This window comes from Cetorhinus maximus, chromosome 13, assembly GCF_964194155.1.
Source record: "Cetorhinus maximus chromosome 13, sCetMax3.hap1.1, whole genome shotgun sequence".
Classification (NCBI taxonomy): Eukaryota; Metazoa; Chordata; class Chondrichthyes; order Lamniformes; family Cetorhinidae; genus Cetorhinus; species Cetorhinus maximus.
Window position 1 is genome coordinate 85,374,113 of NC_135891.1, and position 17,665 is coordinate 85,391,777.

The window sequence follows — 17,665 nt, forward strand, 5'->3', positions numbered from 1 at the left end:
TCAATCGTGCATCTGCTCTTCCTTCCTCCCCATCCCTTGCCCAGCATAAACTGAGCAGCGCACTTTTTGCAACTCCTAAATTAATCTCTGCTGGACCCGGATGATTTTCCCAGTTAGCATGCTTTGGGTGGGTGCAGGGTGGTTGTGGATGACCACACTGGAATCAATACTCAATTCTCAAGGGATGCGAAGTTCTGCACTGCTGACACCCTGAATGACATATAGCAACTAAATTGATGGCAGATTACATGGCCTGATAGCATTTGCTTGAAACAGCAACCAAATAAACCCCATCCCCTCTCCATCCAATAGAAATATTGAAGAACTTCCAAATAAAATGTCTTACCTGAAATATAAGCGATTGATGTTCCCAAGGCACAGCCCCACAACTTCGATTATTTTCATTTGGCTCTTCAGGCCAAGCCTCTGCCCAACCATATCATTGAACAATAACATAGGGGACGTTCCTGCATTAGTTACGTGAAGGATAATTCTGTTATCTATTCTAAATATAGATGTCCCCCTCCCGTTCATTTGGCCCCCGGAAATTTGCATCCTATCTGTGCTGGTGAGGGTTTTGGAAGCCCTAAAAAACAAACCCATCTTATTGAGGAGAGTTTGTGACCATTGGGGGAAGCCTGTTGAAGAATCAGGAACATTCTGACTGCTAAGTGTTAGATATTTTGACAGCTTCTAATGTCATTGTTAGATGCTGTATTTTAGTGTTGCTGTGTTATAACTGCAGTGATTCATCATTGGGCTATGTACTGAAAAGTTAAGTTGACCATTACATTGACCAACATTAAATGTTGGGGTGCATTAGAGTGCTTTTATCATTGGGAAAAGCACTCTTGTACATTCCAAACTGTAGAAAACACTTTGAGTCTTAAGTGCAATAATCTGAGGTGATTTAAATGCCCAGGGTCTTCTTAAATTGAAAATATAAACCTTAAGCAGTTTTCACTGAGAGAACAAAAAGCAATCACCTGCACCTGGACTGCTTTGATTGACAGGACATCTGGGGCATAATTTTCCGGCTGACTTGTGGGTGGCGGAGCTCGCATGTCAGCGCTTAAAATGTCGCGCGAGTGTCCCAACGTCAGCACGCGGCATCGCAATATTTCGGTTGGCGGGTGCGCACAACAGCGGGATGCTCGCCCGCCATTAATTAAAGGCCTCATTAAGGCCTTTAACTTGCCAATTGTCCAGGATTTTGAGGGGCCTGTGCGAACTTTGGGTTGATGCCCAACAGTCAGGCGGGTAGGAAATTTTTTAATAAAATTCATGCACTGGAGTGACATGTGGACTAAGAGGGGTTGTTCATGTTTTCCATGAAATTTTAATTGCAGAAAGTGTTTTAAAGTTGCCTGTGTGATTGTTAGCAGTTCTCATCGATTTCCAAGAGCTTTTTGTGTACTTTGAAACCAGTCTGCAGACAGTAATCTTTCTCGGGCCTGCAGCTTTCCGGAGGCCTCCATTTGGCCTGGGGGTATGGGTTTTGACATCTCCACTGGAGGCAGCTCCTCTGAGAACGAAGGTCGGGATAGAATAAAGAGGAGTCCAGGGCTAGACAATCAGCCTCCAGGGGAGCCATCTTTGGGATGCCAGGCACAGGCACAAGGGGCGCAGGGCCAAGAGGTTGTCCAAGGTGCAAGGGGCGGCAGAAGACGCCACTATCCTGCTGCCAGGGTATACAGGCGGCAAAGCAGCTACCTCAATATGACTGAGGTGCAGTGCCGAAGGAGGCTCCAACTGTCAAGGGAGACAGTCAACTATATCTGTCAGATGATTGGCCCTGAGATATCTCCTAACTGTGTGGGTGGACATCCCATGCCAGCGGCTCTGAAGCTCACAGTTGCCCTCCACTTCTATGCCTCTGGTTCCTTCCAGGGCTCGGTGGGTGATCTTTACGGTGTCTCCCAATCAGCTGTCCACACTTGTGTCAAGCAGGTTATAGACGTTCTGTTCAGATGGGCATTGACCTTCATCCACTTCCGCTGTGACCAGGCAAGTCAGGCACAGTGAGCCAGAGGCTTCGTGGCCATTGCTGGCTTCCCCCGTGTCCAGGGTGCTATAGACTGTACACATGTGGCCATCAAGGCGCCAGCAGGTGAGCCCGGTGCCTTCGTCAACAGGAAGGGCTTCCACTCCATGAACGTGCAGATAGTGTGTGATCACAGGATGCAGATTTTACAAGTTGGTGCAAGGTACCCAGGCAGCTCCCACGACGCCTACATCCTCAGACACTCCCAGGTGCCGGGGCTGTTCCGTGCTCCGGCTCGGCTGGATGGTTGGCTGCTGGGTGACAAGGGCAATCCCCTGCAAAGTTGGCTCATGACGCCTCTCCGCCATCCAAGAACAGAAGCTGAGCATCGGTACAATAGGAGTCAGGGCACCACAAGGGCTGTGGTGGAGAGAGCCATCGGTCTTCTCAAGATGCGCTTCCGTTGCCTGGACTGCTCAGGGGGCGCACTCCAGTACCCCCCAGATCGCGTCTCTCTGATAGTGGTAGCATGCTGCACTCTGCACAATCTTGCACTGGAAAGGGGGGATGCAGTTGACAATGAAGAACTTGACGCAGTGGATGAGGCTGCACATGATGAATCCAGCAGTGGCTCAGAGGATGAGGAAACACAAGGCGATGATGAGGCACGCCGATCCGCTATTACACCAAGGAGGCAGGGACACCCGGGATACTTTAATCCAACGAACCTTCAGCTAGCTCCACACACATCGATCAGCAGGAGCAGCATTGCCTGGAGCTTCCACACGTGGCACTTAGGTGCTACATCTTCCACCTCATCAGCTGTAACTAAGGGCTGAGTACAGAAACATCAATGTCCACCCAAACACTCATGATATGTCTGTGAAAAAGAAAAATGCAGCAAAAAGGAAACATCCTCAGCCATGGTCAGAAAAGTGGACTTTATTATGTCCAAAATATAACAGAGGCTTCTCCATTGCAAACATAACTATTTTGTTCCCTATTCTAAGGCCAACACAAAATCACCAGTGACATACCCGTTGAGTGCCTAACATGCCTTATGCTTTCATTTGCGGGTGCTACGTCTAGGTGCCGCCCCATTGCTCAGAGTGGCTTGTAAGACTGCGGGCGTCCTCTGGCCCATGGAGCCTGTGATAGCCCCGCCTGGGAGGGAGTCGCCAATTCCAGAACTGGCACCTCCCCAGTTGTCGCAGCCTCAACGGGAGAAATGTTGACTGGCAGAGGGGCGGAGGAGCTGGTGCCCTCATCCAGAGCGCCCTGAGAGGAGCTCGCAGCGACAACAGGCAGCTGCTGCGCCGATGTGAGGTCACATTGGACCTCCCTGCTCACCGCAGATGGATGGGCACCGAGCGCCGACGCTTGGTGTTCACAAGATCTCCCACATTGGGAATGACCACCCGTGGCCAGTACCGCTGTGAGGGCTTGCAGGTCAGAGCGTAACCCAATCAGAAGAGTCTCCATCCGATTGAACCCCCTCTCCATGAGAGTCGCCAATCTCTCAGTGGAGGAAGCTTGAAGCTCTGCCCTGAGGTTCATGCCTTCACGTGCACTCTGCCTGGACTCCTCCACCACAGAGACCAACTGAAGCATTCCCTCATGCAACCCTGCCAGATGCAAATACGATTCCTGCCGCTTGTCCTGCAGCTGCTGCAATGGTGACAACTCCAGAGGCACATCATCAGTGCCGGACTCAGCATGTGCCTGGTCCCCTGCAGCCCTCCAGCTGCTGGCACCATCAGCACTCTCTGTCCCTGTCATCTCCTCCAGAGATTGTGAAGTGCCCTCTCCACCGTGACCCGGGACACTAGCTGACGTTAAAGTCCCCACCGAGGTGTTTGTGTCTGCGCTGGTGCCTGCCTGGCTGAAATGATGTGCCGCAAGTTGCACATCTTGGGCCTCAGGTGTGGAGGGGGTGCTGCGGTGTCTATGGGCGCAGCCATGTGGAGGTGATGCTGAAATTAACAACAAGGACAGTGCATCAGTTAGCGTTCAGTCAGTTAAACCTTTCATCCTTTTGCCCCCCAGCCTCATAAGTCGCTCACCCTTCAAGACCCTAAGGAGATGAACATTGGTGGGGTCGAAAAGAGTCAAGAGGAGGCCCAAACATTAGACGCGCATACAGACAGGCTGGTCAGATGGCCTCAGGAATGCCATGTTATGTACCATTGGAGTGGGGAGAGTGCAGAGGTACCTGACCTGGATGCATGCTGGCCTGGAGAGTTGCGGTGCTGAGGAAACATCGCAAACACTTGCGACATTTGCCGTCGATCACAGGAGATTGACAGGTCACATTATTGACCTTCATACCGTTAGGAGCAGCATAGACCGGGTGGGCAGAAGGCAACATTTCCCCTTGGCGCAGGGATGTGTAACGTGGTAGCATTTATTTAAGTTGAGTGCCATGAGGTTAACAGCTGAGGTGCTGAGGACCTTTTGGACAAAGTAATGTGGGGCGCATTGGCTGAAAGGGTGGTGGAGGTCCCAAACCCCCGAAAATGGAATGTCTTTGGCTGTGCAGCAGCGATGCCATGGCATGTTAGACCATGGTGATAGTGGTCACCAATAGGATAAGGTGACGTTGGAAGGTGGTGGAGACGCGATTCCTCAAGGTGACGAGGGATCTTTGTGTATGGCCCACACGTCAGAGTGTCTCAGTCTGTGAATGAGCAGTGTTGCTACATTAACGATTGCAGCAGACATCAGTGGTTTGGATGGTGGGCAGACAGAGTGGATGGGACTGTGGACCTCAAATACCTGCCCACCGGACCCCAGCCTCACCGCCACCTGCCGCCCTGGCTGCCTGTCTCCTCCCCAGCTCCATGGCCTGCTCTTCAAAGGTGGTGAGGCACTGGAGCAGGGGGTGCCCACCTCCAGTCCTCTGGCGCTCCTGCTAATCGTGATCACTTTTTGCCTGCAGAACAGAGAAGAGGATTTATTGGGGCTGATCGCTCATGTACTCTGTACGTGCACGCTGCACCCCAACCACAGTGGCCCATCTGAGGCCTCCAGCGGCTCCTGTCCACACTACTGGTGATCAGTCACCAGAAGATAGTACGGCTGGTCCCAACCCCCTCCCCCAACGGCCACCTTGGACACATTCGGCGTCCATCACTTTGAATAGCACACGGGTCTTAGCGCCCATGGCAAGGAGGCGCAACTAGGTGCAGCGCTGATACCAGCAGATGGCACTTGGCACGGCACCTTGAGGCACCCCTTGCACCATCTCATCACCATTAATAAGACATGTGTTGGAGTTCTGAGTATGTGCCCAGCTGCCTCCCCTGCAGGTTGCCCCCAGACTACTCAAATGCAACAAACACCAACATATGCTGCGGGGAGAACCCATCTTCTCCTCAACCACTAAGGCTGATGTAAGCATGGTCAGTACCCATTTGCCCACCCAGCGTGCGCCAAATGCCCAATGCAGTCACAACAGCAACATGTTGGGGGTGGTGCTCAAAGGCTAAGGTTACCTTCTGGGTCAAATGGCCAAGGCCAACATGGTACTCACCCTTCCAGAGCGCAGCAAATCATTGAATCTCTTGTGGCACTCTGTGCCTGTGCGCCGCACATCATCATGGGCGCTGACAGTGTCACCAACCTCCTCCCATGACTGGCTAGTGACATGGGGAACCCTCCTCCTCCCACCATCTGGATACATCCCGACGGTTGGAAACCTCTTGGAGGAGGACAGCAAGGCATGCATCGGAGAATCGAGGGGCACAGTGGCCCCCCGCTGGCCTCTCCTGCAGCCTGCCCCCCTCCTCCTGCTCATGCTCCTGTGGACCCATAGCTGCCTCTTTCTGTCTCCGAGTGGCCATGGTGCACTGCTTCAAGCAGGCTGCCTGACTACTCTTTATACAGGCTGCCGGCTCCCCATTGGAACCAGCGGTCTGAGGCCGCCCGCCCCCGCGACTATTTTCCCGTTCTCCATGGGAGTCGCTAACTCGCTGGGCGGGCTTTAATTGGTCCGCCCGCGGAAAATAGCAGCGCGGCCCGTTTCAGCGGCAGCAATCGGCTGCCTGGCTGCCGCTGAGTTGGTCGGGCCCATCAAAGGCAAAATTCAGCCCCTGGTGTAACTTGGAAAAGAAAAGACCACATTTTTTGAGTTTTAATAGACTATATTTTTTAGACTTCCAAGGGTTTGTTATGACAGCTGAGCTTATTATGAATGCTTCTCTGAGCTTCAAAAGCTCAGCAGGGAACTGTGTTCACATTTTGATTGACAGTTTTCAGAGTTTATTAAATGATTATATAACTTTGATGTTGTGCAGGAATAAGCATTTGTTTGTTTTTACAACAGGTTGACCACTTGAGGGGATTTAAATTTTTTAACTGGCTTTTGTGAATGAGTGCTTTTTCAGTATGAAATGTGTTTGAATGGTAGAACTATTAGGTAGTTAAAATTATTTTTATTGTCTGTTTCAAAGACATCCTGCGGTCTGCCCATAGTGGATACTGAGTGAGTGGCTATGGAGGATACATGGGGGTGATGGAGTGGTAATGGGGTGTATGAGGGGGAATGAAGTGAGAATTGGGAGTATGTGATGGTATGAAGGGAGTGTGGGCAGTTTTAAGTGACATGGAGGGTGCATGGGGACATGAAGGTAGCTTAGAGAGTCTGAGGGGGCATGGAGGAGGCATGGGGCTATGAGGGAACATAGCAGGGGCATGGGGACGGGTGGGGCTGAGGGAGATGATGGGTAAGGTTTAGAGAACATAAGAGTTTTATTGGGAGCTAAACAGACCACTTCAGCAACCACGCTTCTCCCACACTACATAGAAGCTTGCAAAACCCAACCCCTCCCTGCTCATATCCCTAAGAGGCAAGTGGCTGGGTTTTCATGTAAGGATGGGAAAATGTGAGTCATGCCCTTCTGCAGCTTCTGAAGCACAAGCCTGCCCCTGAACCCCATTCCTGCTATATTTTTGTCTTTGAGATAAATCACTGCAGTTAAGGCACATCTACCATACAGTGCAGCAGCTATTGTGACATTTAAAGTTTTCAAAACATTTAACAATTACCTGTCAGAATGTTCCTGACGCCTCCACAGGCTTCCCCCAGTGGTCACAAATTCTCCAACAAGGCAAGTTTTCTAAGGGTTTCTAAAACCTGCACCTGCACCAGGACAACAGCAAGGGAAGGAAATTCAAAATGGCGACCCTGAGCTCAGAAGAGGTGCTTGCGGGGTTGCAGCTCAAGGCCTCCTTGACCCATGAAAAGGCTGCACAAAAAAAGCGCAGGGTCAGGAAGGGAGAGAAAATTCATACGAGCATATGAAAGAGGAGCAGAAGAAAGCCATTCGGCCCCTCGAGCCTGCTCCGCCATTCAATTAGATCATGTCTGATCTGTATGTGTTTCGAATTCCACACTCCCTTTGACTGCCTTGCCTAGCAAGAATCATCTACATCTGCCTTAAAAATATTCAATGAAATTCGTTTTTGCTGTCAAAAATTCCAAGATTTCAGATTTCCCGACCCCATTCCCACCTCCGTTGAGGGATGAAAATGCAGCCCAAAAATATGGCAAGCAAAGGGTTTTGTTGGAGGGCGGGGGGGCATGCACACATTTCACAAGCCTTAAAAGGGCTCCACTCATGGTTTCCCATCTTTACATGAAAATCTGGCCCAACATTTCAGGCCGCTGAACATTCATCAAAACTGAAAGTACTTAGCGATGTAACAATTTTTAAGAAACACAAAGGACAGGGGCTAGGGGAGGAAAGAATAAGCGTGAATGCCTGTGAGGGGGAGGGTGAAAGGCTGGAGGGACTAACTGTCAAAATGGATGACAGTGCAATGCAAAAAAGGGTCAATTTAGAGTGTAACCTCCCCAGAATGGGCTACAAGAAGCAGGCTGTCAAATGAAACTGGGCTCGATTTCTCTCCAATATGCTATGTGAAATTACGAACTATGGTGATGATGGAACAGGCCAAAAGTTTTCTTTTTTATTCATTCATGGGATGAATTTATTGTCCATCCCTAATTGCCCTTGAGAAGGTGGTGGTGAGCTTCCTTCTTGAACCGCTGCAGTCCATGTGGTATAGATACACCCACAGTGCTGTTAGGGAGGGAGTTCCAGGATTTTGGCCCAGCGACAGTGAAGTAATCGTGATATATTTCCAAATCAGAATGGTGAGTGGCTTGGAGGGGAACTTCCAGGTGGTGGTGTTCTCATGGGTCTGCTGCCCTTGTCCTTCTAGATAGTAGCAGTCTGGTGGGTTTGGAGGATGCTATATAAGGAGCCATGGTGAATTCCTGGAGTGCATCTTGTAGATGGTATACACTGCTGCTACTGTGCGTCAGTGGTAGAGGGTGTGAATGTTTGTAGATGTGGTGCCAATCTAGCGGGCTGCTTTGCCCTGGATGGTGTCAAGCTTCTTGAGTGCTGTTGGAGCTACACTCATCCAGGCAAGTGACGGTATTCCATCACATTCCTGACTTGTGCCTTGTAGATGGCAGACAGGCTTTGGGGAGCCAGGAGGTGGGCAGGAAATGGTTAGGGGGCATGGAGGGAGGCAGGATCAGGGTGACAGTGCATAGCCCCAGCCCAATCCTCCTCCAGGGATGATGCCTCCCTTGAGGAAAATCAGCCCTTTTAATGTTTGCAGAAGAGCTGGATTAATATTCAATCAGGAAGACATAGCATTATAAGGATGGGTTTAAACAGAATGTTGTTTACTCTGTGAGCCATGCTGATTCCTGGGACCCTATCAGCTTGTGAAGCCTTCCAAGGTCGATCTCCAGGACACGTCACAGATCAAAACAACAATCCTGTTGGATCAGAATTTCCAGACGCTCCAAACAAAAGCTTCAGTATCTCAGGCTTATTTTAAGGGAAAACCTTAACCATATATACTGCAGCAGTTCAAGAGGAGAGCTCACCACCACCTTTGCAATGGCAACAAAGGATGGGCAATAAATGCCAGCCTTGCCAATGGCGCCCACATCCTGAGAATCAATATATGTGAGAAAGAAAACAGGGAATTCATTCAACAGCTTACCTGAGCACATTGGAAATGTGCTGCTGATCAAAGGTGAAGGCTAGTATTGCAGTGTCATCCTGTGTACCATCGACAAGATGCACTCCAGGAATTCACCATGGCAAACACTCTGCTTAGATCAGACATTTATAATTAAACGTTATACTTGGCACTGGGACTCTACAGTTAGACTGAATGGTAAGTGACATGATACTTTGGAATTTGATACATGGTTCATACTTAAACTGGTGACCCTACCACTTGCTCCAGGCCCATCCTCCTCTTGTATCTCTGAGCTCTGATGTTTGTCCCAGCTATATTTACAGTCATGAAGGTAATACGTGACAGCGAAATATGTTCCTGATCCTTGGGAGACAGAGTTCAACTCCCTTAGGTACAGAATGAGGTAGAATTTGATACCAAATCCACATCCCTCTACAAAGTTCTGACAGTGTGCTTTGGGATTAAGCTTGTCTTTGAAGACCCTCACAGTGAAACAGTTCAGCCCAGCACATGAAGAATGAGCATCTGGGCAAATAAGTGGAGAGCAACTTGCACTTAGGGACCAGTGCTCCAGCATAAGCCAAGGGTAGGAGGAGAGGGAAATAAGAAACTGTCTAGCTCTGCTCTCTTCATTGATAAACACCAGAAATAGCTATAAAGAATGGGGAAATTAAAAAGAGGCTTTTCAAAAAGTGAAAGTGAAGCCTGTGTCCCCCCTTCTCCTTGAACTGGCCTCCACTTGAGTCAGGAAGTTGCAGGCACAAGGCCAACTCCAGAATTTCACTCCAGTACAGTATCGAGGGAGTGCTGCATTGTTGGAGGTGCCATTCTACAGATGACTGTCGGCCTGTTTGATGGCTATGAGAAGCTACTCTTACGTTGGTATCTCTGAGCTTCTGAACCTCAAAACCAGTTCCTGATAATATATGGATCTTCCCAGTGACCAGATTTAGCAAACTGCTGCTGCTGTTTGTGGCTGCTCCTAATGGGAAATCTGTTGTCATGGCATATCACGCCTGTCTGCCTTACACCATCCTCACACATGCACTGTAGCAGACAGCAGGCACTCTGTGATGCCCATCATCCAAATATAAATCTTCTTTCTGTTGCCTTGTAGGTTTATTAGATAGCTTTGTTTAAAAAAATAATACCTTGAGACGCGACATAGTTTTTTAGCATGCTAGGGAGGAACAGGTGACTTTGGGCCTACATATCCCAAAGCTCTCCACTACTCAGAGTTTCCTTGCCTCCTTTCTGGTTCTGTTGTAGACGAATTGATAGGGATGGATTGCTATGATTAGTCAACACCTCCACTATTGCTGTATCTTGTGCCTACCAGATGGAGGTGAATACTAGTTAGGCCTTGGTCTTTTTATGCCCAGATTTAAACAGGGCTTGATAGACACTGTGAAAGATTCATGCTTTGGTATCTGTCAGCACAAACATCCTTCTGACACAATTAGAAAAGGGTCTCTCAATCTCATAGCAGGATTGGAAGAACAACGGACAGTTCTCTTTGTGCCCTGGTCGATATTTCTTCTAAACTAACACAACCAAACACGTACTGGCTTAGTCAGCTTTCCCATTGCTGTTTGCGGGATTTTGGCTGGGTACAAAATTGCTACCTCCATAACTGCGCTTCAAAGTAAGGTATTGTAATGCAAAATGGTTAAAGGCACTTCTCAGTGATGGGATAAAAAGAATTTTCTTCTGAATTTAGCAGGCAATGCCCAGTGTTTGCGCTAATGTAAATTACTTATTGTTCCATGACGAGAGTCCTCTCCCCAGGGAGAGTCAAGCATACATTTTTACAGAGCACTTTCCCCAGGAAAAGCTTTCAGTGGACACCCGGTTTTCCAAGCACGTTGATTTTTCCATTATGAATGTAATAAGTCTGTCTGGAGCTTCTCAATTCCCAGGGTGACGCCATTGATTCTGTACAGCATGTTGAATTTTATACATTTTAATCCAGTAGAGGTTACCAACCCCAGCAAGCGAGATTCAGTTAGTTGCCATAGCAACCAGATGAAGACTGTGCCGCTGAAGTTGAGGGGAACAGCCTGCTGACAGATCCCAGAGTGTCTAAAGGCATGAAGTAATCGCATGGAATAATGGAAGGTTGCAGACAGGAAAACAAAGGAAGATCTGCGCTGGATTTGACATTGTCTTGTTTTTCCAGTTATGCTTCATGTTCTCCTGGCATCACATCAGTTTTATCCAGTGTAAAACAAAGACTGAGGGTCCAGCGATGCCCCAGGTCCTGGTAAGGAGCAGTTAAGTGCATGGCACTATAACTGGCTTTAAAACTCTGAGGTGAGAAAGGGAAAATCAGCCAGGGGCTCCTCTCCTGAACACTGTATCGACCTGTGTGTGTGCATGTGTGTGTGAGTGCTCCCTGCAAGTTGTACCTCCCGTTTAGAGCACTGGATTACAAGATCACCCCGTAGAAGTATTTTAGTGGAACATTCGCTGAATCCTTCTAAAAATGGTTGAGAGGCAGCATCTGGATAATGTGTACAACCTAGAAAGCCTCTGAGCTCGAACTTTGAAGGGGTTGAATACAGCTGATTTGGCAACTATAACTCAGCACCCTACTGGGTTTGTTGCCCACTGCAGCTAAATATTCCAAAGGCACTGTACCATGGCCGGGCCTGCGACAGTGCACTCGGGAGGTTTGAGAATTGGCATAAGCGATTTGCAAATATTGCAAAGTATTTTAAACCTCTTTCACTCCTCATGGAAAGTTTGTGATAGATGTCTTTTGGGATGTCTTTTGGATGCCCCCTGCAGGACTTGACTGATGACCTTCGTAATGAATCCTTTCAGCCCTTCAGAAGAAAAGCACACACCATGGATCAATACTTTGTATTATGGAATCTTGAACTCACTTTAAATGTATCGACCAGGCTACAGCGCTCTGCAACACATCCCATCAATGTTCACCAGACCCTCCACACTTCATACAATGCTGGATTCAGGGTGGCATCATTGTTGAACTTTGCAAGAAGATGTTGGCCATTTTAAAATATCAAGATCAGGAAGCTGTGTCACCTGTCAATGCTGGTCAAGAATCTTACTTTAAATGTGACAATGAAGGGTGATCATTACTAACTCTTCATACTGTGGCACTGTAACGAGGTAGTGTACAGACTTCTAGAAGTGTGTGCGTAGAAATTGAAAGTAAAACCTTTCCTACTGCCCAGATGAATGTGCCCTAAGCGTGGGTAATCCGGGGGTGGAGGGGAGGTGGAGCTTTCTAGATGTGAACCTGGTTCAAGCTTATAGCCTCTAAACGAGCTCTGTAATAAAGTTACCTGTTTCAAGTAGAAACCTGTCCAGTACATCAAGTCTATTACATAAGGCGACAAGGGTAAAATAGATCTGACGCTGCATCTCGCCTTGTGAATGTGAGTGCATCAGTGCTTAGGAAAAAAGAAAAGTATACTCACCAGTCATGCCACTCTTTGGCAGAATCGACCCCTATGACGTGCCCATGGAAGACTGGAGCCAGTATGTAGAGCACCTCGGTTTTTATGTTGTGGCAAATTAAATAACCGTGGAGGAGAAGCAGGAAGCAAATCTTTTAAGTGCCTGTGGTAGCAAGTCATATAACCTCATCCACAGTCTGGCAGCCCTGAACGCACCCAAATCGAAATCTTTCAACGAGTTGGTAGGCCTCGTGAAGACGCATTTTCAGCCGAAGCCATCGGTAATAATGCAGAGATTTACGTTCAACTCCAGAGTAAGGGCCCTGGGAGAGCGCGAAGTTGAAGCAGTTGACTGAGCACTGTGAAACACACTTGATGATATGTTGCGAGGCCTGTTGGTTTGTGGCGTTCACGACGATGCCATTCAGCACCGTTTACTCGCAGAAGTTAACATTGATTTGAAGCACACCATGGAAATAGCGCTAGCCATGAAAAGTGCTGAGAGGGACTCACAGGCTTTGCAGAATGTGCCACATGGAGCCGTTATTCAGTTGGGGCGGGAACCTACCGCCGGGCATGGCACAAAAACCAGGGAGACAGCCGCGAAGCGGGAGACAGTGTCTGCTCCTCAAAAAATGAAAAGGCCTAGTGGAAGCATTTCAGCAGTGACTCCAAGGTTAGTCTGTTACAGATGTGGGGGTAACCACGTACCGGACACCTGCAGATTCAAGAAAGCAGAATGCCATTACTGACACAGGAAAGGGCACGTTATAAAGCAATGCAGGGTGAAATCGAGACAGACTATAAAATAGCAGACCAAAATTATTGAAGTGAATAATATAACAGAACCAGAAGCTGCTGATACCGATATTTATTCCCTGTACAATGTTGAAGCAGTTAAACACTGAACCAATAACCATCACCATTCAAGTGAATGAGAAGCCACTAGTAATGGACGTGGATATAGAAGCCTCAACCACAATGGTGGGAGAACACACATCTAAATACCTAAATGAAGGTACTAAATCTGCAACAAACCACAGCTCAATTGAAAACATACACTGGAGAGCCCATACAGGTAAAGAGCTTTGCCACAGTATCTGTGTTCTATAGATAACAGACAGCCCAGCTTCCAGTGATCATGGTGACAGGTGAAGGACCTAGTCTTCTGGGCCGAGACTGGTTACAAAAAATAAGCTCAACTGGGCTGAAATATTTCAAGTGAGAACAGGAGGAGTTCCTGAGCTTTTAAGGAAACTCAGCAGTGTATTTTGTGACAAATTGGGAAAGATAAAAGACTTACAAGCAAAAATATATGTAGATTCAGAGGCAACGCCCTAGTTCTTTTAAGGCCAGACCTATACCTTATGCCCTAAAGGAGACGGTGGATGCAGAATTACGCCGCTTAGAGAAGCTGGACATCATGCAGCCAGTCTAATTTTCAGCATGGGCAGCGCCCATAGTCCCTGTGATGAAACCTGATCAAACTACTCACATTTGTGGGGACTATAAATTGACTGTGAACAAGGCAGCTAAACTAGATAAATATCCTATCTCGGGATAGACGACTTGTACGCAAAGCTAGCTGGAGGCAAACCCTATATCAAAATGGACATGAACCATGCATACCAACAGCTAGAGCTGGGTAGCACATCTAGAGGGTATGTAATCATCAACACACACAAGGGTCTGTACCAATATACGTGCCTGCCCATTGGTGTATCATCTGCATGTGCAATCTTCCAAAGGACCACGGAAAGCCTATTGCAAAGACTTCTCCGAGTAGTAGTGTATCTAGATGGTGTCCTGATCACAGGGTTAATGGAAGCCGAACATTTGGCTAACCTATAAGAGGTTTTAAGAAGATCTTTGGAAGCTGGAGTACGATTAAAGAAAGAGAAATGTACATTCCAAGTGAATGAAGTCTCTTACTTGGGTCACCAAGTGGGTGCCCAGGGCTTGCAAGCAGTAGAGAAGAAAATCAGGACAATCAAGGAGATGCCCTCTCCTCCCAGTGTCTCTGAACTCAAGTCTTTTTTGGGCATGATTAATTATTAAAGCTGTTGCTTGCCAAACCTGTCAACAGTGTTAGCACCTTTACACTTGTTATTGAAAAAGAATCATCGTTGGTCATGGAATTCGCAACAAGAAGAAGTCTTTGTAAAAGTTAAGAAGCTATTACATTCATCATGTCTGCTGGTACATTATGACCCATCAAGCGAATTAATATTAACCTGTGACGTGTCTCCTTACGGGGCGGGAGTGGTGTTGTCTCACAGAATGAAAGATGGTTCCGAAAGGCTGATAGGCTATGTCTCCAGAACCCTCTCTGCAGCCTAGAAGGGTTATTCACAACTTGAAAAGAAAGGTTTATCGGTAATATTTGGAGTGAAAATATTCCACCAGTATCTGCATGGACAACATTTCACCATAGTGTTAGGCCATAAATCATAAATGGGTTTATTCAATGAGGATAAAGCCATTCCGCCAATTGCCTCAGCAAGAATTCAACATTGGGCTTTGATATTATCTGCATATGAGTATACCTTAATGCACCGCCCTGGTGTGCATATTGTGAATGCAGACACACTTAGTCATCTCTCATTATCAGATAGCATTATACATGCTCCAGTGCCACAAGAAATTATGCTTGTGTTGAATTTCTTGGACTCTTCACCTGTGTGGGCAAAGCAAATAAGGAATTGGACAAAGAAAGATCCAATTTTGTCAAAAGTCTGAGAACTTGTATTGCAAAAGTGGTCGAATTCGCCAGTGTCTGAAGAGATAAGTCCATTCCATGCCCATAAAGCTGAATTAAGTTGTCAAGATGGAATCTTTTTGCGGGGATCAAGAGTTGTCGTCCATTCACAACGAAGGGAACCACTCTTGACAGAGCTTCACAGTGCACATCCAGGCATATCGAAGATGAAGGTGCTTGTGCAAAGCTATGTCTGATAGCCAGACATAGAGAGTGACATTGAAAGCTTGGTTAAGCACAGTCTCCAGGGTCAGCAACAACAGGAGTTGCTTGTTTCAGCTCCACTGCATCTGTGGGAGTGACCTGGTCGACCCTGGGTTAGAAAACATGTTGATTATATATATCCATCCTTAGGTGCCTTGTTTTTATTGATCAATCAATGCACATTCTAAATGGGTGAAAATGTATGAAGTTAGATCACCGACATTGAGTGCAACGATTGAAAAGCTGTGCCAATGTTTTAGCGTATATGGCCTACCGGAAGTCATTGTTTCGGACAATGGTACTGTCTTCACTAGTACAGATTCCAGAAATCAGAGTTCTAAATTGGGGGAAGGCCGATTTTAATAAGATCGGATATGATTTGGCCATAGTGGACTGGGAGCAGCTACTTATAGGTAAATCTGCGTCAGAGCAGTGGGACTCATTCAAGAAGGAAATAGGGAGAGTACAGGGCCAACATATTCCAGTAACGATAAAGGGTGGGACCGACAAATCCAGGGAACCCTGGGTGTCGAGGGATATACAGGACTGGATAAAGAGAAAAAGGGAAGTTTATGGCAGATACCAAGGGCTCAAAACAGCAGAAGCCCTAGAGGAGTATAGAATGTGTAGAGGGGAACTTAAAAAGAAAATTAGGAGAGCAAAGGGGGGGCATGAAAAAACATTGGCAGGTAAAATAAAGGAAAATCCAAAGTTATTTCACAAGTACATTAAGAGTAAGAGGATAAGTAGGGAAAGAGTAAGGCTCATTAAGGACCATCGTGGTAATTTGTGTGTGGAGCCGGAAAACGTAGGTAGGGTTCTAAATGAATACTTTGCGTCGGTGTTCACAAATGAGAAGGACGACGTGGGTATGGAAATCAGGCAGAAGGACAATTAAAGAAGTTGGCATAGAAATGGAGGAGGTTCTAATTGGTCTGGCAAGCTTAAAAGTAGATAAATCTCCAGGCCCGGATTAAATGTATCCTCAGCTGTTAAGTGAGGCAATGGAGGAGATAGCAGGGGCACTGGCAATAATTTTCAATACCTCTCTGGCCACAGGAGAGGTGCCTGAGGACTGCAGGACAACCAGTGTGGTACCGTTATTCAAGAAGGGAGGAAGGGATAAACCAGGGAACTTTAGGCTAGTCAGTCTAACCTCAGTGGTGGGGAAACTTTTGGAAGCAATTCTGAGGGACAGAATTAATCTACACTTGGAGAGGCAGGGATTAATCAAAGACAGTCAGCATGGTTTTATTAAGGGGAGGCCATGTCTGACCAATTTGATTGAATTTTTTGAAGAGGTGACCAAGTGTTTACTTGGACTTCAGCAAGGTCCCGCATGGGAGACTGATAACGAAGGTAAGAACCCATGGGATCCAAGGCAATTTGGCAAATTGGATCCAGAATTGGCTGAGTGGCAGGAAGCAGAGGGTGATGGTCGAGGGGTGTTTTTGTGACTGGATGCCTGTGTCCAGTGGGGTTCCACAGGGATCAGTGTTGGGTCCCTTGCTGTTTGTGGTATATATATGTGATTCAGACCTGAATGTAGCAGGGTTGATCAGTAAGTTCGCGGATGAAACGAAAATTGGTGGGGTGGTAAATAGTGAGGAGGATAGCCTTAGATTACAGGAAGATGTAGATGGGCTGGTCAGATGGGCTAAACAACTGGATAAGTGTGAGGTGATGCACTTGGGCAGGACAAACAAGGCACAGGAAAACATGATGAATGGTAAGACCCTGGGAAGTACCGAGGGTCAGAGGGATCTTAGTGTGCATGTCCATCGGTCCCTTAAGATAGTGGGACAGGTAGATAAGGTGGCTAAGAAAGCATATGGGATACTTGCCTTTATTAGCTGAGGCACAGAATATAAGAGCAGGGAGGTTATGCTAGAACTGTATAAAACGCTGGTTAGGCCACAGCTAGAGCATTGCGTGCAGTTCTGGAATCCGCATTATACGAAGGATGTGATTGTGCTAGAGAGAGTGCAGAAGAGATTTACCAGGATGTTGCCTGGGCTGGAGAGTTTTAGTTATGAGGAGAGATTGGATAGACTGGGGCTATTTTCCTTGGAGCAGAGGAGATTGAGGGGGACATGATTGAGGTGTATAAAATGATGAGGGGCATAGATAGGGTAGACAGGAAGCAACTTTTCCCCTAGGTAGAGGGATCAATAACCAGGGGGCATAGATTTAAGGTAAGGGGCAGGAGGCTTAGAGGGGATGTGAGGAAGAATTATTTCACCCAGAGGGTGGTGGGAATCTGGAATACACTGCCTGAAAGGG